General features: G+C 39.0%; 1 long non-coding RNA gene across 1 annotated transcript in view; it reads right to left on the bottom strand.

Moving 5' to 3' along the window:
- LOC135306956 (uncharacterized) overlaps positions 1-27041 on the bottom strand; it is a 117552-nt gene that overhangs the window by 35852 nt on the left and 54659 nt on the right. Inside the window, exons 5-6 of the long non-coding RNA XR_010367709.1 lie at positions 23452-26999; positions 13373-13549 (exon numbers count right to left, since the gene is read on the bottom strand). This is a non-coding gene — a long non-coding RNA (uncharacterized LOC135306956). The remainder of the gene's footprint in view (positions 1-13372; positions 13550-23451; positions 27000-27041) is intronic.

The raw sequence follows: 27041 nt of genomic DNA, 5'->3' as shown, positions 1-27041 counted from the left end.
TGTAAATCACAATTTCAAACTACATTACTCAAAATACATTAATAGAAAAATGAATTAATTAATTTGGTGATCTACTACTATGGCATCTTTAATTTTATCATTTGGTTCAAACAGCATCCAACATTTTCTTTTCTGGTCTTTTAAGGATCTAATACAAACACATGTTGAGAAAAATAGTTTGGAGTTTTTCCCATCCTTTTTATCTATTCTCCAAACAAAATTTCAGGATTTATATTAATTGTTTTGCTTTGCCCTTTCATCCCTAATTAGCAAACTAAGCTATTTTAATAAGGAAAAAGAAATTAATATTTGTAGTGCATAAGGTTCCAAAGGCCTCCCGAAAAAATTAGTTTCACTTTCTATATGTTATGGTGAAGCTACTGGCAGAAGCTGCCATCCTAGCTAAGGAGTCCACAGCCCTCACTGGCAGGAGATAGAGTAGGACTGGAGAATGAGAACAGCATGAGAGGACAGTTAGAAGACTTTCTGCCAGCTCCTGTTACGAGTGCATTCCACTAGGAGTGAACTGCACATGAAAACATTCATTATATATACGTTATAATGTATATGTACTGCAGTAGCAGCGTGCATTCAACAACAGCTGTGGCACTGTGCAATGTGGGAGGACTTAAGAAACCTCTCTGTCATCCCTAGCTGACCTCTGACTACCAGCAGTAGCCTGGGACTACTCCTTGCAAAAGCACATACCCCACTACATGAGTCACAGCTGTACAAAACCCTGGCAGGAATAATCTCCTGCAAGGTATTCCACCTAGAAATCTCAAGAAATGTGAATCTCAATGTGTTCTATTCCAGGGGACCTATTAAAACTATACTAAGATAAGTTACAGACAGGATTCTCATGGTATAAACTACTCACCTCTCCCACATCTTTATGATTCCCAGCTTCTTTAAATCCTGGCAATATCCAGGCTCTGGTGTTTCAGAACAAGAATTTTAACTTGATGGCTTGCCTATTTATCTATATTAAATTAAATCAAAGCTAAACCTCAAAAAGAAATCTAAACTTTTTGAAGAAGCTAATCGTTTCGGGTTTTTTTTCCTTTTTGTTTGATAATCACTATATTCTGTTGAATAACCAATGTATTTCCCAATATAGCTGCAAGGAATTTCACAATAGCATTCATTCATTTAAAAAACAGGAGAGAGTCAAAGCTCTTCTGTCTTACATCACTTTCAATGAATGCTTTAGAGCGAAATGGCAATCATGAGACCTCCAGCCTACACAAGGAGGAAGTGGTTTTGCAGGCTTGCCAGATTAAAGAGTGACATCACATTATCTTCGTCAATGCTGATTCCAGCTCTTCGATAATCAGGCAAACATGGAAAGTGCTGTTCTCCTATCACATGGTCAGACATCACTTTCCATTCATTAGTGGAGCTAGCAGTGCCTGCCTCAGCAGAAGCCCTGCTTCCTCTACTGTAGGAAACTTGCAAAAGCTAAGAAAATGTGACAGAAAGAACAGCCACCTCTACTCCTTGGCTGACCTATTCAAGATGCACATTCCAAAGCCACTTGCCATTTGTTTATATGACAAATCAGGGAAAATTGAAACCCTGTCCTTGTACAGAAAAGACTGTTACGTGCCATCACTTTCAAACAAGTGTTGCAATTTTTGTGTATGAGGGTGAAACCCTCTGAGAGATCCAGGTTTTCAAGTTGCTTATGAAACATGGACTTGTAAACAGGGACTTAAACCATGACAGAAAACATTATTGTGTGTGTAGTACCGTTTTCTGTAAATGTTCTAAGACAAACTGCAGATCATGGGCATTATCCCACTGACTAAGAATTCAAGAAGGGCACCACAAAATTTTTGGTGACTATTATATTTTCCACAGAGTGCCAGTAACTCCCAGACTTGTACTTTGCTGTAAGAGTTATGCACTGAAACTCTGTTGAAATAAAAAATAGCTTAGGTTCATAGCAAACACTCCAGAGGGTTTTCTGAGGTTATAAATTACACAATGTGTGGTTTCTGTTAACAGAAATTTGGGCTTCACCTTCTTGAAGTGAAGAGGCAAGAATATCTTTCTATAGCACCTATATATAGGTCTAGCATATTACACAGCACAGCTGATACACGCTCCTGATCTGCCTGGAGAGGAAATTATCTGTCACATATGGTCTCAAAATTACGTTCATTGCTGTCCTTTAGCTGAGACTTAATGCTTCTTCTTTACATAGAGCACAGAGCAGACATGTAGTTATTCAACACTTCTCAACAGAACTCCAAAAAACGTGCAAGATCTTTTGAAGAAGAACAGATGTGGTCTGTGCCCCAGGGATACAGTGTGGTCCCAGGCATCCCCATTGCAGAGCTCTTGCACGTCTTATGTAAGTCAATATCTCACAGTAGAGTCGTGCAGAGCAGCACAGACTCTAGCACAAGGCTTTCTTCAGAAGCCCAAGGGATTCATTCAAAGCACAGTACCAGCCAAGGTGATGAGGAAACAAGCTTCTCTCTTCAAGTCCTTTGTGGGCATCTTCTTTCTTCATTTCTACTCTTTGTTTTCAAAGGCTGGAAAACTAATTCCTCCTCATCCGGACTGGGAGAAGAGGACAGGCAGGGAGATAGTAAAGGGAAAATCTTCAGCTGAGACTGGGTCGAGAGAGAGAATTAGGCTATGATGCCATTCCATCAACCCAGAGTCACATTTTCTGTGGTTCTATGCTTATCTGAGTTTGGCATCCAATTAGGCAAGAGATGCAGATGAAGTTTTTCTCATGGCTGAGGCTTTTAAAAAGTTCTTCTTTTTGACGTTCTGGTGTCCAGAAGGAGACCAGGCAACCAAAGCCAACGTCTCAATAAAAGCATACATAACTTTTTTCTGTTGCATGTAGCCTCATGATTTCTGTAGGGAACCTCTTTAGGACCTCAAACCTTTGCTTGTCTAAGAAACTATTAAAGGAGGAAAAGGAATGGAGAAAGGGGGAAAGTACACTGTAGGACAGGTCCCAGGCCTGAAATATTTCTACTTCATATCAAAAGTTTCCTTGATTGCTAGATTGCCCGTAAAACAAACAAAAAACCAAATCAAAAAAGCTAAACAAACAAACAAAAAAAACCCAAACAAAACCCCTAAAGTGTTCAGTATTACTTTTTAAATGGCAGGATTAAAAACACAGCTCATCTAAACTCAGTTTGCCCTCACTGTTAATCTTTGGGAAATCTGGGTAAGCTTAGAGGTGAAAGGACACGTAGAAGCAAGTTGTTCCCTGAAGTAAATTAAGTTCCCTTTTTCATTTGCACAGCTAAGTCATAAGTGGTAGAGGAGGAAATCTCCCGAGGCTGTCAGACCCAAAAGAGGTATCACACGACAACGCCCACAAGGTCAAATAAGCACCATTCTGATAAACACCGGTCAAACAAAGGAAAGTATTACTGCTTCCTTTTTGAACTGGAAGTCCCAATCAAGATTATAATCCCCAGATACTATGCCCCAAAAATAAAAATTTCTAAAAAGAAAAAATACACAAGTATACATTGGGAAAAAAAATCCGTCAAGGAGGCCTGTCATTGGTACTGTTATATTCATACTCATATAGTTCATCTGAACTGAAGTACTCTACAAATGACTGCATCTCCCCAGGAGTTTTCATTGTAAGAATGAAATTTCTCAGCTCTCAAGAGGCAGTAAACAGTAAATCATTTAGATCAGGAAACCTGGATAGCAAACAGTAAGTGCACCTTGTAGCAGAAATTCATTTCCTCAAAGTAGCGGTATTTGCACTGAATTTATAAAAATCCATTTTAGCCACTTCTCTTAATCTAGAATCTTGGGTTGATGATAGACAAAAATGCTCTGACCACAGACATTTCCTAACTGAAAAGGAATCGGGAAGTGATGCCAGCTTCTTCTGTCATTCAAAGGTTTTGGTTAATAAGCGTCATATTCGATCCATTTGAAAAAATTTTGCTTATAATCACGGGATGTTTACTTACTGCTTGTGTTCATACTCATTACTTGGAATCTAAAAGGTCTAACAGGAGAAGTAGGCCACTGTGATATACACTATACGTACTACTGTTATAAGTGGATTCTTTTCTGAAAAACTTAGGTTCAGTCAGACATTCAGATAGGGTATTGGTGGCAGAAAGACTGGGCTGTGGACCTTAGGAGTGGTGATAAGGACATGCATTTACACTAATTGGCTTTCCACAGCCTAGGTCTGAGCGCAGCTCCTCACATAGCAGAATGATCAACAATGTGTACCCTGTGATGGCACATTATAGGCAGCTCAGGTGTGAACTCTTTTTGTTAAAAATATAGCAAAATAAAATGAAAATATCACAAAAGAAAAGTCAGTCTTGAGGCTATGTGCGTAACGATAGGTGCCTTTTGGAATAGTTATAGCACACAATGGCTACACTACTCAATGTCAAAGGATTTCTTGAGGGTGTTGTTTCTTTGTCCATACTGAAATCCTTCTCCCCAACCCTGCCAGTGCCAGAGGCAAAGGCAGGGCTGTCTGTGAAGGAAGCCAAGCACTCAACCATAAAAAATAAATAAATAAAGGTCACATTTCCAGAGAGAAATGAAAGCTCTTATTGGATCTTTCATCTGTTACCTGTGGTCACCAAATAGAAAATTCTCTTAAGAAACTCCCTCATAAAATTCTCTTAGCTCACTGTTCTGCCACAAAAAGACAGGAGCCCCAAAATTTTGCCTGGCAGAACACATTTTACTGCTCTGACAACAGAAGTTATAGAGAATCTGCAACCAGAAGTATCCATCAGGATCACATAGCTGCAAGAAAAGAAAACATAACTAAGAACAGTAAACAGAGCTTAAAAAGAGCTCTCTGTTTTTAATAATGAAAGCAGTTAGGAAGTGAACCAGATTTAATCTCCTCCCTTCTTCTGTAAAATGGTAGCAACTTCACTTGCTTTAAATGTTGGAGCCACTCACAGAGATAGGTAGAGCGCTATGGCAGGACTTTTCTTCTTCCACATTCCAGAAGAAGAATCTAAGCACACCCAGGCTTATCATTTGCACAGGACCAGGCAAGTGAAAGGAGAGTGGTCAGTCCCTTGACATGCAGCTCACAGCAACACCAAGACAGCAACCCTATAGCACAGCCACTAAATTAACAGTTCGCAGTGGCTTTCCTTCAGGCACAGGCATAACTTTACCGCTGGGTTGAAAATATTCCCACTTAAAAAGCAAAGGGAAACCTCTGGGTTGTAACAGGAGCAGAAATATAAACATAGTTGTACACTGTGCACAACTCATTAAGAAATAAAGATCAAAGTTCCCAGCCAGAGTCAACTGCCTTCCAAAACAATCTTTGCAGCTGCCATGAAAACCACAGTAACCAATGGCCAAAGGCTCATCTCTTCTGCATGGCATGGAAGCCCACAAACAGAGGTGAAGGAAAGAGGGTGCAAAAGTAGGGAAGTCCCTCTCTACCAGGTGGTATTTGCACACCAGGCTGCCTCCTGTTTCCTTACAAATCAGAAAGGCTATTGCGAACTGTGAACTGATAGCTGCTATCAGATCTGCATCTGTTTGGCACAGCCCAGTTCCTTGGTGTGTGAGATGATTCTCAAATGAAAATTCATTTAGGAACTGCTACCACTTACAGCAATACAAATTCTATCCTTGGTTCTACATATTTGAGAGGGAAATGTTGTGTTAAATAGCCTATCCATCCATTAATCCCACATGCAATAAGTTATGAAAGACTGTGGGACTCTATATTTGGCCAAACAAACAGTGATGGGACTAGAGGACACAAAAGTAACATCTGAAAAAGACCATGGGGTGTCAATCCAGCTTCTCTAACCAGAATGAAATGCTGAAGATGCCCCTATTTGGTGCCCAGAGTTCACAGGTGGAAAAATCCCTACTTTTCTGGCAGGGACTGCAAAGGTTATGCAGAACTTGTTAACCATCATATTGCAGAGAGTTGAAATTCATTCCCACCTAGAACTTGGTAGGCTGGAGAACCAAGAGGAGGGAAATTAAAATGAGAGTTACCAGCTCCTCTGGAACACCAAGTACTTCAGAGCAATATCACTTCCACTTGCCCTGCAGAGGCCAGCCTTGTTCTCTGATGCAAGAGGACCTTGCTCTTAGCTGAGGGAGGTTCTACCTTGCACAGGAAACAGTCATCAGCAAAAGAGGAAGCACAGACTCTCCACCTCTCTCCTCTGCTCCACAGTCCACAGAAAAGTACCTTCAAAGATTTCCAGTTCCTTAAATGTGAGACTCCATCACTGAAGACACCCACTGACAGAGCAAAATAGGATTCGTGATCAGAGAAAGTCATCATATTTGGACATGTATGGAAGGGAGAGAGAGGATGATGGAAGAGGAGGGAGAGGAATTGAGCAGAGCCCTGTGTTGGTATTTTGTCCCATTATTTAATGTTCCTAGACTGTTTGTTCAGTTTAGGTTTCTTCCATGGATGAGGTTTTTTGAGTTTTCAGTGACTGAAGTAATTAGATCTCCTTAATGCTACATTTGCTCAATCGCTGATCAGCTCCTTTCCTTACTTGCATATTCTGGGAGGTCACACAGATACACCAAAATGGGGTCATTATGCCATATGCTTATTTACTATGTGTATGTTAGACCTTTTGTGTGCTATTTTTTGCTTGTTATCCATCATTATATGTATTTATCTTCAAGTAGCATATGGAGTAGTAGGATGGCATATATATATGGAGTCAACAGATGGTGAGACTGTGTGTGATTAATATGTTCTCATAACTTTTTATTGTCTCTTGTTCTTATATGTTCTACTTTCAAAGTGTCATTACTTTTGTCATCCCTGTTCTCATTTCTTTATTCTTGCATGCTATTAAACAAAGACAAAAAATGCAATGTCTGGGTTTGAGATTTGCCTTTTTAGTGTATAAGGTGCTACATTTATTGAGGTGTTTCATAGGTTATTCAGGCAAACAGGACCCACGTTATGATCTCTTTGTATAATATCAGGCACAGAATTTCATCCTACAACTTCTTGAGCTAAAGAAGTGCTGCTCCCAGCTACTGCATGAACACCATCAACACTTTTTTGTCTGTATTTCACATGGCAGTCATTCTGCAAAATTATAAAAAATCCTTTAGAAGATTAAACAATAATTCATGCTATTAATTGTAACTTAAATGCAGACAGAAGGGTGTACCTCAAGTTTAAACAAGTTTACCATCCACTGGAGGCATTGCAGAAACCTGGCTGAGATTTCACATGCGCACTGGGACACACGGCAGGGAAGCAATGGTGCACATGCTCTGGCCTGACCCCACACGTGACACCTCCCAGACAGTGAACAGCTTCACTCTGTTTCATTTTGACTGTCTTGCTCAAGTAGCACAATGGTTCCTTGTGGCACAGGAAGCAAAGGCATGTTTTCCCACCCAGTGAATAATTTCCAAGAAGCCTTTCACCTTTCCCTTATCTGAATGGGTGCCCAGGTTATCAAAGGTCTCAGGTTACCTCTATTGCCTTTCCATCCCAATGTATTACTTTTTTTAATATGGAAACTGTGGATCCAATATTTGTTAAAATCATTCAATAATGTCTATTGATTTTTATTGCCAGTTTGAAAGGTTGCTTGAACCTATGATTGTCTCTTCTCCTCTTAAGTCTCATGCATCCTGGAAACAAGGATAGCTTATCAAACTCTTCAGGAAAGGGCTTTTGCTCTTACAGCAACATGTTCAGAAATGTACATAGCAATGAGTGCAAGCAAAAACTTCCATCCTGATGTGTAAGTATACCAAGCTTCATGTCCTTATTTACCTTTCATTTCATTATTAAATGAAATGTAAACTGTGACTTTGAGAAACTGCTGCTGTACATGACATTATGGTGAAAAATCTAAGCATGGGATGACGAGAACATATTTCCAGTTACTGAATAGGAAAAGAGCTGTAACTGTATGCACCCATGATTTCCCTGAAATATGATTTCCATAAGGTTTTTATGTTAGAGCTTTCTCTAGATGCACCATGCCTGACACAATATTGTTTAGTAGCAAGCCACCAATTAGTAACAAATGAGTAAGCAGCTTGCAGTGATATACAGGTTGAAGTGTATCATTAATAGCCTGTTATTCTCTCATTCAGAAAATTACTACCAAAGTCATAGGGGTTTTGCAGATATTAATAGTGTAGATTAGTGTAAAAACAAGACCTATTTTAATACGAGGTTCTGAGTTTTACTATTATTCTGTGAAAATGATACTATGCCTATCTATAACAAGAGAGATCACAGATAACACCGGTGACCCAAGCTGAACACTAATACAATTTCAAACAATCTCCCAGTACAGACATCTCAACTATACCCTCTTCAGATCAAATAAGGAAGAAACATATGAGTTTCTTAATTGGCTGTTTTACCTGGACAGGGTGAACACAGACAGCAATCTTAGATGACTATCAATGATTGTCAATATTGTCAACAACTGTCAAGAGCTAAACTCTACCAGAGTTTATGTGGGGAAGCAATCACCTGAGACATCAGCAATCAGTCATAGATCATTAAACATTGGGACTTTAATTTTGGAATGGTTTTGAAACTGTGTTATGCTCATATTGATCATGAACTTGTCATGTTTGAGTGGTGAAGGAGGATACGTGGAGCAACACCAACCTAGCTAGATAAATGTGCAAGTGTGACCCTGTGTGTTGCATGGAGGTTGATATTACACAGCACTGGTCAGCTCAAATAACCTGTGAATCAAACTGTCAGGATTTGAGTGAAAACCAAACACCCACAAACTGAATGCAAGAAAGTGAAAAAAGAGACCAAAAACATGTCATCAGACTCAGTTCTCCTCATCTGTAACAGCCTGATGACAAACACTTGCTATTTCTTCATCTTTCTAGCAGAAAAGGCCCTACTAAAATTAGAGGTGAATTGCACAGCAGATTTATAAATATGGACAACAATGTGAAAGGACCATGAAATTTGAGTGTATAAGTTACTTGTTAGCTGGCTCATTACTGTTCCTTCCTAGTAAGTACCAAGATTAAAAAAAAAAAAAAAAACAAACCAGTGAAAATAAAGAAGCTTTTAAATCCCTTGTTTGATTCAGCTGGTTTAAGAAGAAGAAAATATGCTTTGTGGAAATCCAGGAGATCGGTTACTTCTTTGCTGACATCCCAGAAATATTAACATGTTGACTTCAGGGGACATCCTTGTTGAACCAGATAAACTAAAATGAAGTACTAATTTTCAAGAACTCTGAATGCTTTTAATTGGTGAGGTTTTCCCAGTCAAGAAGGATTTGGCAATAGATCCAGATATATTGCAAATGTCTTTCAACTTCTGGAAGCTCAGGTTCTATAAGCACAGCCTGTTTATCTTGAAGGATGGGTAGTAGTCTCAGATGAAGAGGTGAGGAGAAGAGAAAGACCATATGAATGGTATAAATGTGTGTTAATGCTGTGCTGAAAATACGCTGTGATGATAACAGATGTTGCAGCTGTTACTTTCCATAAACACAAAGTACAGGCAACAGCAGGAGTGTGAGCTGGTATGGCACTATGCTGAATTCAGTTTCCTTGGAAATAAATTGCATTTACACCGTTGTTTTCAAACTATTCGAGAATGCATACTTTCATTGCTTATGTGTTCACTACAAATATTTTCCCTGTGAATAATTACGTGGCATCTTTTTGTTAAATAGCATCTGGTTACCTACACAAAAAGACCTGAACGCAGTATTTGAATTCCATGTCTGGAATTTTACTCTGTCAGGTATCCCAACATATGCTTCAGCTGACACATCTCTTTCTGATGCTGCAGCAAACATATAAATGGAAGTACAAAGAGAAACAATGACTGTACATGCCTCATGCCAGTGTTCTACATACGCTAAACAACATTAAGGGCAGAATGTGTGGCACTGATCAATGGGCTCCAGTTTTGAAGGCTTCTTTACTGTCTATGAATGGCACACTTCATTTTCTGGGACTTTATTTTCAATACTGCTTTCTCTAAAGAGCTTTGGCTATCAGCTACATAGCAGCAAGTACTGAAAAAAAAACTACTTTAATTTCTCTAAGCTGTTGATTTTTCTTCTCCCCCACACAAAAACCCAAATATAATCTGAGATTAGAGGACTCCTGTGTTGTCCATCAGTTTTAACAGGAACATGGCTGAAAGAAAAAGAAGAAGACACAGTTTGAGTAGGCTAGCAGAAAGATAAAAGAAAAAAAAATGGATTTTTTTTTTTTTTGCAGAAATCAACCTTGATTTTGCACCAGATACATGTTGACAAAGAGGTACATGCACTGCACATTACATGTTAATGAGACCTCCTCACTGACCTTTAATCAAACCCCAGCTGAGCCCTTCTCTACACTCTTCCTTGATATCTGTTCTAGTTTTCAAACGTGAAATTAGGTTTTTTTCCCTCCATATATGCCCAGTTTGATTATTTCTCCACATTGGTTAGTCCTTTGTGTTTCTTTCTGTTCAGGGTTTTAAATAACCTCTTCTAAATGCTTATTCATAAACTCTTTCTGATAGAATTGATTTCTGTTCCATGAATGCTCTGTTTTTGCAGAGGAGCACAAAGGTTTCCTTTTGCTGACAGCTGACAAGAAAGAATACCTGTCAATCAGTTCTCTGCTCAAGATCAGGTAGAAGATTTCAGCTTTCACTTCAGTACCATACACATACTAGAATATAGGCTGATATGGTCTTTCTTTAGACAAACCATTGAGAAATAATTGCTTTTAAGTGCTGGACAGAATTGCAGCCTTGCTCACACTGATGTAATACAAAAACAAAGAAGCTCTCTTAGGGATCACATGGTCCAACCCAGGTTGCTTATGATCAGCTTATGACCCATTATCATTTCATGTCTTGACTCTGGCCTTCTTCTGGAGAAAGGAACAAGTCTTGTGGTTTCAGCTACAGAGAGGTTTTGGTTTGCAGCTTGCCTTGTCACTGAAGGTCACCACCCCGCCTAGAGAGCGTACTTGAAGCCACAGAGTGAGGAGATCCACTTGCTGCCTCTCCTCGGTCTCACAAGCACTCCTGTCATTTCCTCTTCAGACAGACCTTGAGCAGATTCTCTTCACCCCGAGCAGCACTTGTCTCCACAGAATGTGTCCCCTTGTATTTGGAAACATATGTCCCACTGAGTTTCGTGGGAGTTTTGCAGTAATAAAGCACTGCTCACCATCAGTAAGTAGGACAGACACTTATGAAAGTGCTAGCATGAACAGGTTATGAATCATGACAAAGCACATTTTAAATAAAATCAAAATGTTTGCACAGTACAAGCAGCTTCAAATGAGAAGATAAACACTGAATTACAGAGGGTATCTTAATTCCATTTGGAAAGACAGAAGTGTGGTGTTAAACAAGAAAATTAAAACATTTCCTCCTCTTATCTTAGTTTTGTCCTGGCATGAGAACAGAGCCTTGCATTTTCTAGACACTACTAGGAAACACATTCATAATGGTACTCAAATATAGCTATTACCATGTTTAAATATTTCCTGACTGTTTATTACTTACATGGTCAGCTATAGCTGTTTCCAATTCAAGACAATTACGACATGCAGACGAAAAAGCTGAAGGGGAGGAGGGAACAACTTTTGTTCCTAAACAGCTTACCTCTTCAAAAAAGAACAATGTTTACTGAGATAAATGAAGAGAGGGTGGTTGTTTTAGATCACTATGACTAATGTTAAGAAACAGCTGGTAAGGAATATTAGGTAATCACATACACAGGCTGCACATTGGGAACATTACGCTAACATACCTACTATAATTTTATTCCTTTCCCCACGCATTTATTCAAAGCTGCAGCTGTGATACTGGCTTTTGAACACTAGAAACTATCAGGAAAAGCAGCATGAATCATCATCTTTTCTTGTGTTATTTAACTTAGTCACTCAAGAGCAGTTCTTCCAAGAGAATAATAGAAAGAAAATGATAGTTTCTTTGAGAGATTTGTGAAGACTGTATTTCCTTTCCCTTTCCTTTTTCCTTTCCTTTTTCCTTCCCTTCTCTTCTCATCTCTCCCCTTTTTTCTTCTTTACTGGAGATAATCACTAGTTTCTTGAATTAAATCAGAGTTCCAGCCACCACACAACTGGTGAGTAATTAATTCAGATATATTTTGAAAATATCACTCAGGATCTCAGACATGAAGAAGAGTTCTGCAATGGAGTATTTCTGATGGTCTCCATTTCTGGGGATTGACCTATATTTTCAAGGCAGGTTGTATCTTTCAGATGGCAATACATTTGTTCTACCATTTCACAACAAACCAGTGAGGGAGGAGAGAGACACAGCAACAAGCCAGTGAGGAAGGAGGCACAGCAAGGTTTATTCTGTACGGATGGCAGATTCTGTTATATCCTCACTGCCTCTGTTCCCAATCCCTTTAGAACAAATTCTGACAAAGCAATTCCGCCTCATGTCAAGATGTTTCTAGTGGCTTTGTGATTAAACACACTATTGCTCATGAGGTCATCCATTTAATTTAAGCCAGATGACAATTAACTTTGTATCCTACTGAAGGCAGCCCTGCAGCCCTAAGCAAGCTCCTCTTTGCTCAGTACTCACCAGCCTGATGCCTTTTTTTTTTTTTTTCAAAACTGCCATTCCCTTGCAGTTTTATGCTTCTCTGAGCATGAGTAGGCCACAGAAGTCAACTCACTCAGAGAAGGGTCTCTACAGCTTCTGGGAAATGCAACTACACTCAAGTCCCAAGAAATCACCCTAAAGGCAGGAAGATTCTTGGAAAACCGTGGTTCAGACATCAGGGTTAAGTGGACATGCCTGCAAACACTAGCAGGAATCATCCCAAGGACCACTGAGTACTTTTAGAGAGGGATAAGGAATTTACAGGACCAGCGCTTAAAGCTTCAGGTTATTTTGGATGCCCTGTGACAGTGAAACCACAGTTCAAGTCATCCTTTCCCTCCACTGTATGGCAAGTAGAGGACTCCTGTCCTCCCAGTATTTTATACACACACATATGCAGGCAATATCTGGCCATGCTTTGGCATTTTATCAGTAGCCTTTCAAGCCTCCCTCATCCTTATCTCGTCTCTCTAGCTAAGACTTTTCTTCTGTGTCACAGACTTTTTAATGCAAACTTACTGAGATTCTGGGAACAGCCTCATGCCCTTGCCACAACAAGTAAGATGTGGGAAAGGAAGCCATAAGGAATAAACACGGAGTGTCTTGCATAAAATGAATTGGTGGACATAGGTCTAACTTACATTTTTAGAGGAAGAACAGAACAGAGCAAGACTTTATTGCTACACAGCTGTATATGGCCAAACAGGGCAAGATCCAGCCAGTGACCTCCCTCCAATCTAATACTTCTGAAATATGGGAAGGATCATCACAATTACTCACCTGATATCTCTAGTTTTCAGCTTTTGTATCCTCTCCTTGACATCCAAAAGATGGAATCAGTTTCTGTCCCCAGAGGATTTAAGGCTGGTCCCTCAGAATTGAAGTATCTTATCTCCCAGAACTTCCTCCTGAAGCTCTCCACTACACCATGCAGCACTCTACAAGCATGCAGTGGAGCTAAGTAACAAAAAACATGTCAGGCTTATGGACAAAGATCACTAAGATTCCACCACCACTTACTTCATGCCACAAGAAATACAAGGATCTATAAAAGAACAAGGCCTTTCTCCTTCTCACCATCCTATCAGAGCCTTCCTTTGAACTCAGTTCCTTAGGAATTTCCAATCAGATCACATCCTTCTCCTGAAACACAACTCCTAAACCAACCATTTTTTTCCTAACCCAACCTGTCCATTAGAGCATCTTATCTGTCTCCAATATTTTTCCCTGCATTTCTGCATTTATATCCTTTTTTTTCCTATCTCTGATATTTTTCTTTTAACCCATACATTTAAAGACAAGACAGCCAGAATGATTTGTTCTAAAAAATGTTCAATCCTTGACTGAAATGTTTTATATTTCAATCACTAACCATCAAAATTTAGGAGCTAACAATTGTCCTTCATCTGATGTGACAGAGACACACCTACAAAAATGAATGGAATGCACATAGGTAAAAAAATCATTTATGATACAATGATATGTATAGCCAGAGTAGAAAAAGAACTTCATAACAACAACTGAAGTCAGGCAGAAGTTTCTCAGACTGTGCAGGTCAGTGTGGTAGGGATGTTCAGGAACACCCTGTATCTATTTTAGGAAATTCAAACTCTGAAGTGTGCCAGTGGTACAGAAGAAGCCAGAAGTGGTTTCCAGCTGGCCTCTGCTCACTACCAGGCTCTGCCTTGATTCTACCTCTTCCAAGATGAGTGGCAGACAAACTCTGGAAGATTTATTTAGCTGAGTCAAAAATACCACTGTAGCTTGTTGAATGCTTCTTTTCTGCACCTCCCTGCCACAGACTGCTACCCCAGTAGAGCAGGCAGTGGTAGAGTACATGGGCCTGTCAGTCCACTACCTAACACAATTTTATGAAATACTAGATAGTGACGTGGGGCAGCCAAGGAACTGATGTGAATCCTGCTTTGCTCCCTTTGCAGCAGAAGCAATAATCCCTGGGAATGGATACAGCTGGGGACCAGCCATCCCTTAATCCTTGACAATTAAATCCACCAGTCAGTCCCCAGCCACCAAGCTGGCAGCTCCAAATATTCTCTGGAATATTTGAAGAAGCTCCCATCTGTTGACCAATGGATTCTTCTCAGATGAAAATGCGTAAACCAGTTTGTAGCTCTCCCTTCTTCCCAGCAAAACCCACTCCTGCACAAATCACTATGGAGCCTTATGGTTACACTGACCTCCAAAAGAGAAAATGTTTGCTCTCAAGAAGCACTATTCCATCAGTCAACGGGGACATCATTTGAGAGCTCACAGAAGATAAGCACAATATTCCTGAGTTCACTGCTCCTGCAAGTTGCCTCCCACCATCCTACAAGCCATTATAGTCTGTCACAACAGTGACAAAACAAGACAGGAGGAGGGAGAATTCCTCCACAAAACTGTCAAGTTCCTTAACTTAGTGAAATTTTGAGAAGTTCTATAATTGATTTTAAAATGTGGCAGAGAGGGAAAGCTAAAAACTTTGTTAAAATTGAATACAAATCAAAACTCACATGAAACATTTTTTTTAAAAAAATTAATTTCAGCAAGTTTTTGCCAGAGGTGCCAGAATTCTGGATGGTGAAAGTTTATAAATTTTCCATGCATCTAGGCATATCAGCAAGCATAGTCACTGTGGGCCAGGGGAAGTAGTAGTATCTTCCAAGTCTTGAAAAATGTGCCTGTTAGCCAACAAGGCTATAAATACTTGATTGTAAATAGCATTTCTGAACCTACAGGTGACCACAGACAGGACTGTTTGATGACTCCCAACTAGGTCCCTTGGAAGTGAAAAAAAAATCATTCTACTTCATCCACAGGGGAGAAACACTAATTTTCAAATGATCCATTTCAAACTCTAAAATCTTGTTATGCTGTCTAGTTTTGAGCAAACCAGAACAGAGATATCAATGGTAATATTAACCATTTGAGATCCCAAATCAGTTTGTACCTAACTTTGTCTTGCTGCCACCACAATCTCCAGCTTTCTTCCCAAAAGTTTAGCAGGGTCTGCCAGGACAGTATTGCCACATGGCAAACAGGTTTCACCCAGCTGCACCCCCATCTTTACCATCGTTTCCAGACAGGTGAAAAGTGCCTGGTTAGCAGTGATATTTTCAAAGGGCAAGTTAATTTACAGCTGACAGTTCTGTCTCACTATTTAAAACTACCATCTGGACAAGTGCATAGTTCATCAGGAGGCATCAAGTGCATGTTCATGGACACCTGTTACCATTATAGACAGTCCCCATGCTAGAGACATGGCCATTCACATAGCAAAAATCAAAACAATGTTGAAAAAGAAATCTCTGACACTTATTGGTGATAATCTAGAGTGTCCCAAGGTGAAGGGCTGCCTCCCTACTATTTGTCCCCCACCAGACCAGCTCTGTTTGTTGGGGCCATTGGCTCTCAAACTGTGCCTTTTGGCTTGTTGGAAGGACAACACAGGGATGACTAAATTTGCCAGGGCTTCAGATTACAAAGGGTTTTATTTGCATCCACTCTACGGATTATTGCAATGGCTTCTGAGGTTAAAGAAAGAAAGTAATAGATTAATTCTAACAATGCAAAGCTGAATCTTCTGCTCATATTTTTCTACGTCTCACTCCTCTCAGGAGTATTTGCAGAGCTCTTTTGATGAACCAGTGCTTTCCAAACATGGCACATTAATGAACCGCCTTAGTTTTAGGGGAATTATATTTAGCTAAAGTGAGGAACAGATGGTGATCAGAGGTCCTTCCCACTATCTCACATAGTTCCTGAAGTTTATTCTACCAAGAGCAGGAAGAAACAGGCTCAAAAGCCGCTACTGGGTTTCACTGCACAAGGTTTACACTGGCACCTGTGGATGTTGGCAGGAAGTCTTTAGAAGGATGCCAGTGCCCTCAGGCCTGGCACAGGCATGGTCATACCTTGATGCCAGATCTGACCTTGATGCCAGATCTGACTCAGGTGTTGCCTGGCAGCCTAAGGAAAGCATGCTGCTCCCCCTGTTCCTCCTCATTAGGGAAGTAGGTTTGTTGAACGTGCTACGATCAGGACAAGAAGTTTGGTTTATGGCTCTAGTTTAGGACACAGTGACAAAGTACAAGACTTCCCAACAGGTATCCCCACACAGCACTAATCACAGCTTGTTACTTATTATATTCCCTTTTCTCCTTCTTGCTCTCATTGGTTTCACCATTCTCATTCTCTCCCAAATAAACACCAAGCACTCCTGCTTACTTTTCTTCCCACAGGCCCCAGTGTTGTGATATAAATAGCTTGACACTCTGATCCAGGTGATTCTGCCATTCCTGATGGTATCAGCTGCAGCTTTTGCCAGCTTCTTGCTTTATTGCATCATGTTCAGGAATTTCTAATTTGAAGCCCAGTAATCTCTCTCCTGTTAGCCTAAGTTCAGGCCAGGACCTAGTCAGTTTCTTACCAAGACAGCTAAACATAATTGCTCTCCTTGGAGCAATACCAATTTTACAAAAAAAAAAAAAAAAACTACAATCTTATATTTGCACAAATCTCATCAATAAGAAGAGATTTAAATAGCATTGTCTTCTATTTTTAGTGATTCCTTGATAGCAAAAAATTGATCCTACAAAGAATACTCTTAGAAACACAGTTGCATTGTGCACCACTTCTGTCCACTTGTGTCTCTGACTGAAAGCATCTTCATTGCAACCACTCAGTCCTTTCTTGTTTTAAAATTGAACAGCTTGAATCTGTGATCAACCACTGTGTAAAACCATAAGGAAATGGATGGCTTAGAGGCAAGGAACCTTTTTTCTTCAAAAAGCTTATGGCAATTTCTATAACATCACAGGCACAAACTTTTCTGTTATGATGAGCTTCCTGGTTCTTCTAGGTGAAACTTTTCCCTAGAATAACATTTTTCTTTGTTTGAAGCTACAGGGAAAGATAATGTGATTTTCCAGGAAACACCAGAAGATCACTGGCAGAGTCAGGAGGAGAGTACTGATTTTTACCACCCTTCCTGATGTGCCCATGAGCCAGCAGAAGTCAACTCAAGTCTGTGTGTGCTTTCATTCAGTCTGACATAAAGTCCCATTCCCTAGGACTGGTATCTTCTTTGTGGGATTACTGTCCCAAGTACCTTGGAAGGTCCAAAACAAATTCAGACTCCTAGCAGATGTTACAGCACAAGTTCTGGAGTTCCAGTCAAGGAGAGCACCTTATGTGAAACCAATAAAGTGACCAACAAAACACTTGATTTAGCTGCTCATCAATTGCACATATTTGTGGGTTTCTGTTGTGTGGGAAGCACACATTCAAAGCTAGTCATGTCCCTTTCTTCCTCTCATGTGATTCTGTGTGGATTCCTCAGCTCTAACAAGTACTGCAATTCAAGAAACATATATATTGTGGCCTATTGCTTTATTAACTCATAAATACTAATGGGGAAAAAAACCCCAATAACAAGTAAATGGAAGATAAGTCTCTCTCACAGCCAAAGGATTTTTGTGCAGTTGTCATGGTTTAAAAATGGTACTCCCCAATTCAGTGCCCTCACTGAGACCCTCCCAAACCACCTGCCACCCTCTCACTCCCCTTTCCCTTGCCCCTTCTGCTGCAGCAGAATGGAGTTCAGAATTTTAGGCACAAAAGATGAAGATCAGCAGCTGAGATTAGAGCAACTTACTGGAAACAGCAATGAGATAAGAAATAAACAGTAACAGCAACAATATTAATAACAAAATTATGCAAAAGAGAGAGTGATTCACATGCAAAAATACTCACTGCAGACCCCAAGGCAATGAGCAATGCTGGATGGCTTCCCCTGTGACAGCTCTGTTCAATCATACTTTCCTACCCTTATCTTAAGACTAGTGTTCAGAGTAAAGCAATTTGGAGATTTCCAAACTGAAGAAAAGCATGAACATATTGACACCATGGAGGGCTACTGCAGAAATTCTTCTTGCTACGCCAAAACACCCTCTGGAACTTCCTCCTTGGACATTTAAGTGCCAACTTAAATGACAACTTACAACTTCCATCACACCAGTCCAGCTTTTATCAGAGATACATGACTCTCAGTGTCCAGAAACAGGTATTTTTGGTGCTTCAACTAATTCAAATGTCTTTTCGTAAAACAGCAAGAAATAACATGGTACGGTTCAGGCTGATGTCTAATTTGCTGAAAAAGAATTAAACCAGAGTTTTCACAGGAAGGTGACTTTGCCCTCAGCCTGCAATTCATTAGATCCCAGCCCTTGCCTTCACCCTTTTGCCTTGAGGGAGTAAGAACAGGAGCCATCACTCCCTAGAGCAACACAACACTGATATGGAGAGCTTGAATGACAGTTTCCCAAAGTAGGGATGAAAAATATCTTCACACCTAAAGCCTTCCCTTTACTTACATGATTATTTTTATCTTTAATGCAGTTTCCCATTACAGCAAAAACCAGACTACATGCAATGACTGATAGTCTATTATTTGTACAGTCAGCAAACATCAGCTCTTCAAAAAAAAAGACCAGTGCTATTTTGAGGCCTATCAATAAGGTTATTACAGGAGAATTACCAACATCATTACTGCAGTCTAGACAGCAGTGACTAGGCCTAAATTGCAATAAAGAAGTTGGATCAGAGTACCACACCTCTAGAAGCTGATTATGAAAAAGAATCCCCCCAAAATAGGTACAAAACCAATTAATCATAAAATATAACCTATGAAGTTCATCTAGATATATTCAGTTGTTGTCCCTGCACACCTAAATTAAGCCTCTGCACATGCCAGTATAACAAAGACAAGAACAGGATAAATAAATGCAATTTGTTTATGAGTAGAAGCTTTTTAAAGAGCAAAAATGTAATATAACAAGCTTGAAATTACTGCCATTTAATGTGGACACCTATATGCAAGGTGCAGCTTAAAAAGATGAGTTTTTTCATGACTAAATGGCAGACCAGCAGTACAGTAACCAGAGATTCATAAGGGATGCCATATTCTTGACAACATAGCTTTTAATTGCCTTGGAAATTGGCTCATCATCTTTCATGAGTGAAGACATAATAGAGAAGGGAAATACTATTTCCATTCCAATTTGCTCTCATTCAGCATTCTTGTTGCCTTCACTCTTATACTATCATATTAAATTTATTGAGATAAATCTACTAGTGAATGCCTTTTTATATATGTAAGTTATTAAGATATTTTTAAAATCAATTTGCACATCCTTTCACTTGTTCAGCTCAAGTTAACATTAATATATAGCTTGGGCTTAACAGAAGCAATATTTCAAAAATTTCCATACCATCTGTTTTTAAAAGGAAAATATTCTCCAGAGTGTGTACTCAAGTCAGCAGAAGGTATAATAAAGTCAATGAATTTAGAAAAATAGAGAGAACAAGAGCTTAAAGATAGAGCCATAGACAATTTCTTTACACAAGGCTTGTGCCACAGGTGTATCATTGACATGCTTGCTTTCCACAGAACTCTTCAGCCAAAGGTTCCTTACCCAGGAAGGAAGCTTGGAAGCTCAGCTGGCCTCAAACATCTGTGGTTTCCTGAAAGGACAATGCTTCATCCAGAGGAAGCAAATGGCTCAGTTTAAATTTCATTTTGTTTGTCGTGGCTTTCATACAAATTCTGGTATTTGAAAGGTGAATGAAATGCTGTCTGTTTTTTCTGCTTTCATGTGAAGTGTATTTAAGAATTAGACTGTGATGCATGAATCAGTTGTCAATTCTTTTCCTAGATTACCCTTCAGAAAAAGTATGACATCATTAACTTCAGCACACAGAAGAGCAGGTTGTTATGATTTTTAAGTGTGTCATTAAAAAAACCTTTTAAGTAGTTATTTAGTCATTGAAAGCATCACTCCCATCCTCCTCATCCTTATAGAAATTAGAAGATTGCAATTAAGCAATCTTTGCCTAACGTAGAAAACTAACTTCTAATAGTGAGGAAACTTTTCAAGATCCCTTCAACAGCACAGTTAACACATTTTTTCTTAAATTGACAGCAGAGATAATATTTTTGTGGAGTTATGCACCAATAGTTCCAAATATTCAATGTTGATGAAATATCTCTTGCAACTCTGGAACTCTTTTGGCCATTGAAGAAAGATTACTATAAACATTATTGCACTTTTCTTTTTAATCTGAATAATAACTTATGTACAGCATACTTTGTTGTGCAAGGGGATCAGGAACCTACCAGTGCTTCTGCAAAGTCATTGTTAGATTTATGAGTACAAATTTTTATATGTTTTCAAAAGACAAATAATTTTAATGCACTGTACCTTTCCAAATTGCAATTACTCCAAATAGAGGTCCAGTGCTTCTTTTTTGATTAATCAATAGACAGAGGTTGTTTCCTCTTTGAGGCTGAGTTAATGAACAGCTAGCAGAGACATTGATATTTTCACAATATGAGTTTGTAGCCAGAAACAAAGTATATACCCTTTCCAACTTAAGTGATTAAATTTTTTCTCATCTGAAAGAGAACACATTATTATCATGTACACAAAGTTGTAATTCTACCAAGAAGTATTACTTGTGGAAAAATCTTGGAAGAAAGGACGTTTTAAATTTTGTGTCACATACGAATGGCTCTATATAGTACCAGTATTTCTACAGGAAAAGTTCCACACTGAAAACAAAGTTTAATCAAAAGCGTATGTTTTAGCAACACTCTGCAAAAGTTTGATTCATGTGACAAACTAATGAAATAAGGAATATCCTTTAAAGGACAGAAAACATGGTCATCTTCCCCCCCCCCGCAAAAAAAAAAACAACAGATTTTGTATTCCATTATTAAGCCTCCAAATTAAACCTGCACTCTCATGATGCAGTCAACATGTGGTTAGAAAAAATAAAGATTTTTTAAAAAACAGTTTCTGAAAACCACTCTTCAGATGAACCAAGACTAAATTTCCAGTTGAATGGGAACTGTGAGGCAGATTTGCTTAAATTTTGCAGGAGGAACTTCCCTTGCTCCTAACAAAAAAATAGAAAGACTTTTCAAGTGAAAAGCCAGGTTCTAGTAAAAGGCAAACAAGAAGAATTAACTTTTAAATAATGTATATAAATCAAGTCCTTAGGTAAGACAGAAATGAAATTTTAAAACGGTTTGCAACAAAAGGTCCTCTGATTATCTTATTCTTCTGAAGTACATCCTTTCTTCTTAGCTTTTTGGCAGCCCAGCAATCTATTTTCTTGAGGTTGGAGCTCAACTCTGTGCAGTGACTCCCAATCCTGAGAATCACTTAGACCTAGTTGTGTGTTTGCTCCCTGCTCTCTGTAGCCATTTCCCTGCTCCTCGAACAGCTTTCAGCCTCAGACATCCCTCCTCTGCCCAACCAAGGTATATAAAAGCTTTTTTCTCCTCCAAAACCCTCAAGATGATCTCCAGGATTGACTTGCCCCTTTCTCAACAGGTCTCCATTTGAATTCATCATTCTCTTTTTGTGAGGGACTAAAACATTACAGCAGCAGAGTGAAAATAAAACACCATCCATCACTGAGCTTCAGCCTAATTTCCACTTGTATTTTACTGCATGAAATTGATCGTTTTCAAGCACAAAACTAATCCACTAATCCATGTTGATAAAACAGATTCATTGCCAAGACAGTGAAAAAAGCAGTCTCTATGAGCCTTTCAAACCTGTATGTTCAAAGAAATACTGCTGACTGCTGAAACACTGCTGACTGCCCACTGGCACAATACAGAAAGTATGAGATAAAAAGGGCTTTGCAAGAAAGAACTTTCTGAAGTAGGGCTTTGGTCCACAGTTCTGGGCTGTTTGCCTTATTTGTTACAGTGCCCTTGGTTTGAAGATTTAAAAATGCCTACAAGAGAGTGTATTTTGATTTTCCATGGTTGACATCATATTATTCCATCTGCAACATGCCAAGACAAGGACTAACATGTCTAGTCCATTAAAGATACAACAGAACATTTATTATTTCCTAAAGTTTAATCCAAATTTCTCAACATCGCCAGGGGTAAGAAAGTATCATAAAACCAGAAAACAATACCATGAGATATAACTAAGCCCTCAAGTTTTCTTCTGAGCATAGATACAATCTTAACTTTGCAGGAAAAGGAAGAAAGTTGTGGAGATTTGTCACAAATCCAATCCCAGCTTTCTTTATTAAGTTGAAAGATGAATTGAGAATTAAAACACACTGCTAAAAGAAAGGGGGGGAAAGGGGGGAGCTGTTGTTTCATTCTTCTCCACCCTTTAGCCTTGTCACCAGCTGCAGAAGCATTTGATTGCGCAGAAAAGACAGTGATCCTATTCTTCCACAAACATTGCCAGCAATTAACAGGAGAGTAAAACAGTAGAAAACTTTGATAATCCCCTTCTATCTGCGGGATAAATCAAAGTTCCCAAACTTCTCTAGAGCACTGAACCACTCCTGGAGTCTTGTGGACCACCCATGTGGGACTTGTCACATGCTGAGGAGTTAGCAGTCATGTGAGGTCACACAGCAAGGAGAAACATTGCAGCAAAAGATACTGATGGCAGACTACAACATCCACCATAACTATAACATCCTATAATGTTGTATCATCCACACTAATGAACTACAACATCCACTATAATGAACAAACCACATCACTGGTTTGTTCATAAACATTGTATTTCCATGCAGTTCTGCAGATCTGATCCAGAAAACTTAGCATAGCCTTCCAAACCTTTAGGGTATTAGAGGTGAAGTATTAAACATTACCAAATTTCTATCCACTGCATTTTATAATAATATCATACAGTGGACCTGTAAATGTGCTGTATATAACACCTAGCAATGATAGTGAGAACCAGGACTCAGGATACCTGAGCTTCATTCCAAATTTTGCCTCAGATACTTGTACAAGCAATTGCTTAACTTACCTATGCACCATTTTCTTTGGAAAACCAGACTGGACTGCATGGTGTCTTCATCATTCACCCATTCTTCCTACTGTGACTGGAGGTGACCTTTTGCTTTTCCAGGGTCATTGTGATGTAAGAGGTCCATAAAATAAATAACAGAAATAATATCTCATAGATGTATTCAAAATCATAATATATGGTGAAGTATTTTGAAGAGTGTGGATCTAAGTCCACAGCAGCAATCCAAATATTATATATATTATATATATATACATATATATACAGTTAGTATTATCCTTATGTACTATCAGTCTAGTCTGATGCAATTCTTACATTCTTTTTGGTTGCCCATAACTTTCCTAAATTAATGTTTTGACTCTTGGTATGTTGAGATCCCATAATTATTTCAATGACTTCAACATAATTGAGAGAACTGGGTGATTTCTAATGCTTGCTAAGAAGCAAGAAAGAATTTAATTGTGCAAAATGGTGCAGCTGCGCTACTGAAATCAGAACATTACATAGCAGAGTATTTCCTATAATTTCAGTCACTATATAACCTTTCTGTCCTATCCTGATTGGATTTAATTGAAGTTCTTTCTTATAAGTGTAGCTCCCATGTTTGGCCACTGCAAGAACAGCTTTGCCATTTTAAACTGATGCTGACTTGCTCCAGTGAGTTCAAAGTGCATCAGCCCAACTCTTTCTGCCACACCAGTCACCCAGCACCCATCAGGTTAAACCAGAATGAAATTATTCTGCTTTTCTTTTCAGAACCCTCCACGGGATCTAAGCTCTCACCTAAAGGAAAATTATTTGACACTGAAACTTTCTCAAAGAGTGAAATCCACAGCCTCAGCAGTGACCTAAAACGTGCTGACAAGCCAAGGAAAAGTTCTTCACGGACTTCTGAAGGATGTCTGGAGAAGTGCCTGTCCCTACAGAAGAACTGCAAGGGGGACAGCAGGCATGCATCCAAGTATGCCAAGGGGCTTAGAGTGGCCGAAGGCAGCCTGCTGGCACACAAGGCACAACCAGAGTGGCCAGCTGCACATTGCCTGCAAGACAGCATTGTGTTCTGAGGGCAGCATCCTCATGGTCTCCTGCCAAAAGCCATGCAGGACAGGGCTTCTCCAGGGACTCTGCCTTTAGACAGATTCCTAGCAGAAATGCCAGATGACCATGAGTCCCTGTGGCTTCAAGACTGAAGTCCCTTTCTGTCATGCCCTTTGTCATACTAATGTCAAATAGGATTTTTTAAAATACATGAATGTTCTGTACCTGTAATATAAAATTATCTATATTGTCTGTAGTACTGGAATAACTCACAAACTTATGGGGCAAACATGTAAAAACAACCCTAATATTTTAGTTATCCCTTGTACTTCACAGTAAATCAGTATAATCTGTCTTTTATTAGGTTACTGGATGCTGTGGCAAGAAAAAAAACACCATATTTGGCTTTTAAGCACTTTGAAGTGAATACTTTGAAGCCTCAGTAAGTGATAATCAAGAAAAATGGCTCTAACAACTTATGATAAATCTTCTCTATATATTTAAGCAGGATTACTTGTGAAACCTCAGAAATTAAAATGATTATATATAGCCTTACTTAAGACTTGAATTTAATAAAGCATATGATATTGGTTTTCAAAATCCTGTCTTTTGGAGCTCAGGTAGCTATAGCAATGCCATTCAAATGAGCTCTTCTGTGATAAATAGAACTAATGAAAAATGGTCCCCTTCAACCCATAAAAGAGGCAAGAGAGCATATGCAATGTGGATAGTCCAAAGTTAGACTTTGCCCACTGCTGTCTAGTAAAGAATGGAGTGTTTAGCTTTCTGCCCCGCCTTTCCTCAGCAGCACACAAATCTGAGCCTCTTTCCTCCATGCAGCCCCTAATTTTTCACACCACTTAAAGGAGAGATAGTAGTGTTAAAATGGCAGATGGACAGACAATACCACAGCATAAGTCTCTTCCATAAACCTTGAAATCAGCTTAAAAATAATTTCTTTTAAGCAGTCTATTCAACTAGAATTACTACCAGAGATTTGAATGTCATAAAAGTAATTACAATTTTTTACTGTGGTGTGATTCCAGAATTTCTTATTTAGTTATTAAAAAATAATTTTTAAATCTCATGAAATCTCAAACCTGTAGGCAGATACAAGAATTTTCTATAAACTTCAGCCTCTTGTTTGCCTTGTAAAATCCCATTATTTAGCAAGAACAAATTCATTTCTCTATGACATCTCTCTGTCTTTGAGCACAAGAGCCATCGTACTGATGATCACTACTAGACCATAGAATCCAGGTACTCTTGTATAAATACTTCCAAACTGTCAGTTAATATTCATCACAAGATTTAACATTTCTTAAAATTAAAAAAAAAATAAAATTTAAAGGGCTTAAGAAAGCAAGGAGACTATGAATTCTAAGTAATAAATAATTTAGTTATTTGACATTTGGGGAATTTCAAGTTACTGAAGTTTGCAAGAAACAAAGAAGCAATTGTTTTGCAAGTGTACGTCTTTCCAAGTATTCTCCAAGTGTTTTCGCACAACACAAGGGACATTTTTAGCTCTTCTGGCTGTCAAGCTTACACATCGTAGACAAATATTATAACAGCAGTTTTGCATCTAAGAAATACTGTTCTTGAAGATTACATAAAGTATGTATATAAAAAAGCTGAATTGGATGCCTAATGCTCACAGCTAATTGCTTTGGTTTTTAACATCTCTCATTTAACAATGGCATGTTTCCTTTCCATTCTTCAGGACCAGTACCAGAACCTAGAGTTATGAGAAATACCTATCAAAAGTACTGAAAAAAGAAGCCCACCTCTACCTTTCCAGACAACTGATCCTTCTATTGAAATACGCTGGGGAAAAGATTGCATAAAATATTTTGAGTAGCATATAAAAATAACACTTAAAAATTACTACAGTGGAACTAACACAATGGAGGTAGTCCCTTGGGGGAATCAGTCTACCTCATTTAGGAATTTATCTTGGTTTTTCCAAATCTTTACATTAAAAATGTAGAAATTTAATATTTTTAACTGAGCCTAATTACAAATATCTGTAATACATGCTTTTTGACTAGAGGCTTTTCTTTCAGGTCTTGTATGACAGGCTTTTCAAAAAGGAGGCACCTCATTTCAGCATTCATCAGACAACGGCACTTGCTCACAAGAAGTTTTTTTATGCAGCAATTTTAATTAGAACAGCAGCTAATAAATTCCAAGCTTCAAGCTCTAACTGAATTACCAAATACATTTGAAAACTTCCTGCTGCAAGTAAGGCTAGGCACAACTTCCAAGCAATCAATCTGAACAGAGCTTGTGTACATCTCAGCAATGGGCATTTCTGGAAACTGCCCAAAGGCCAACATGGACCCCTTTTCTGGAGAAGCTTCTCTCAGCTCAGGGACGAAGAGAGATGACAGCACATGCATGTGACTGTAGACAGGAGAAGGCTTTTGTAGACAGACCTTTCCTCAGCCTGGCAGCAAGAACAGCATCACCATCCTGCAACATCCATCAGCCCATTGGCTTCCAGCAGACTGGAGGAGGGTTGAAAGAAAATAGATTTGCTTAATGCGAGG

The sequence above is a fragment of the Passer domesticus genome, chromosome 1 (assembly GCF_036417665.1).
Source record: "Passer domesticus isolate bPasDom1 chromosome 1, bPasDom1.hap1, whole genome shotgun sequence".
NCBI lineage: Eukaryota > Metazoa > Chordata > Aves > Passeriformes > Passeridae > Passer > Passer domesticus.
The sequence above is the reverse complement of the archived record's forward strand: the minus strand, read 5'-3'. Positions and strand labels throughout refer to the sequence as shown.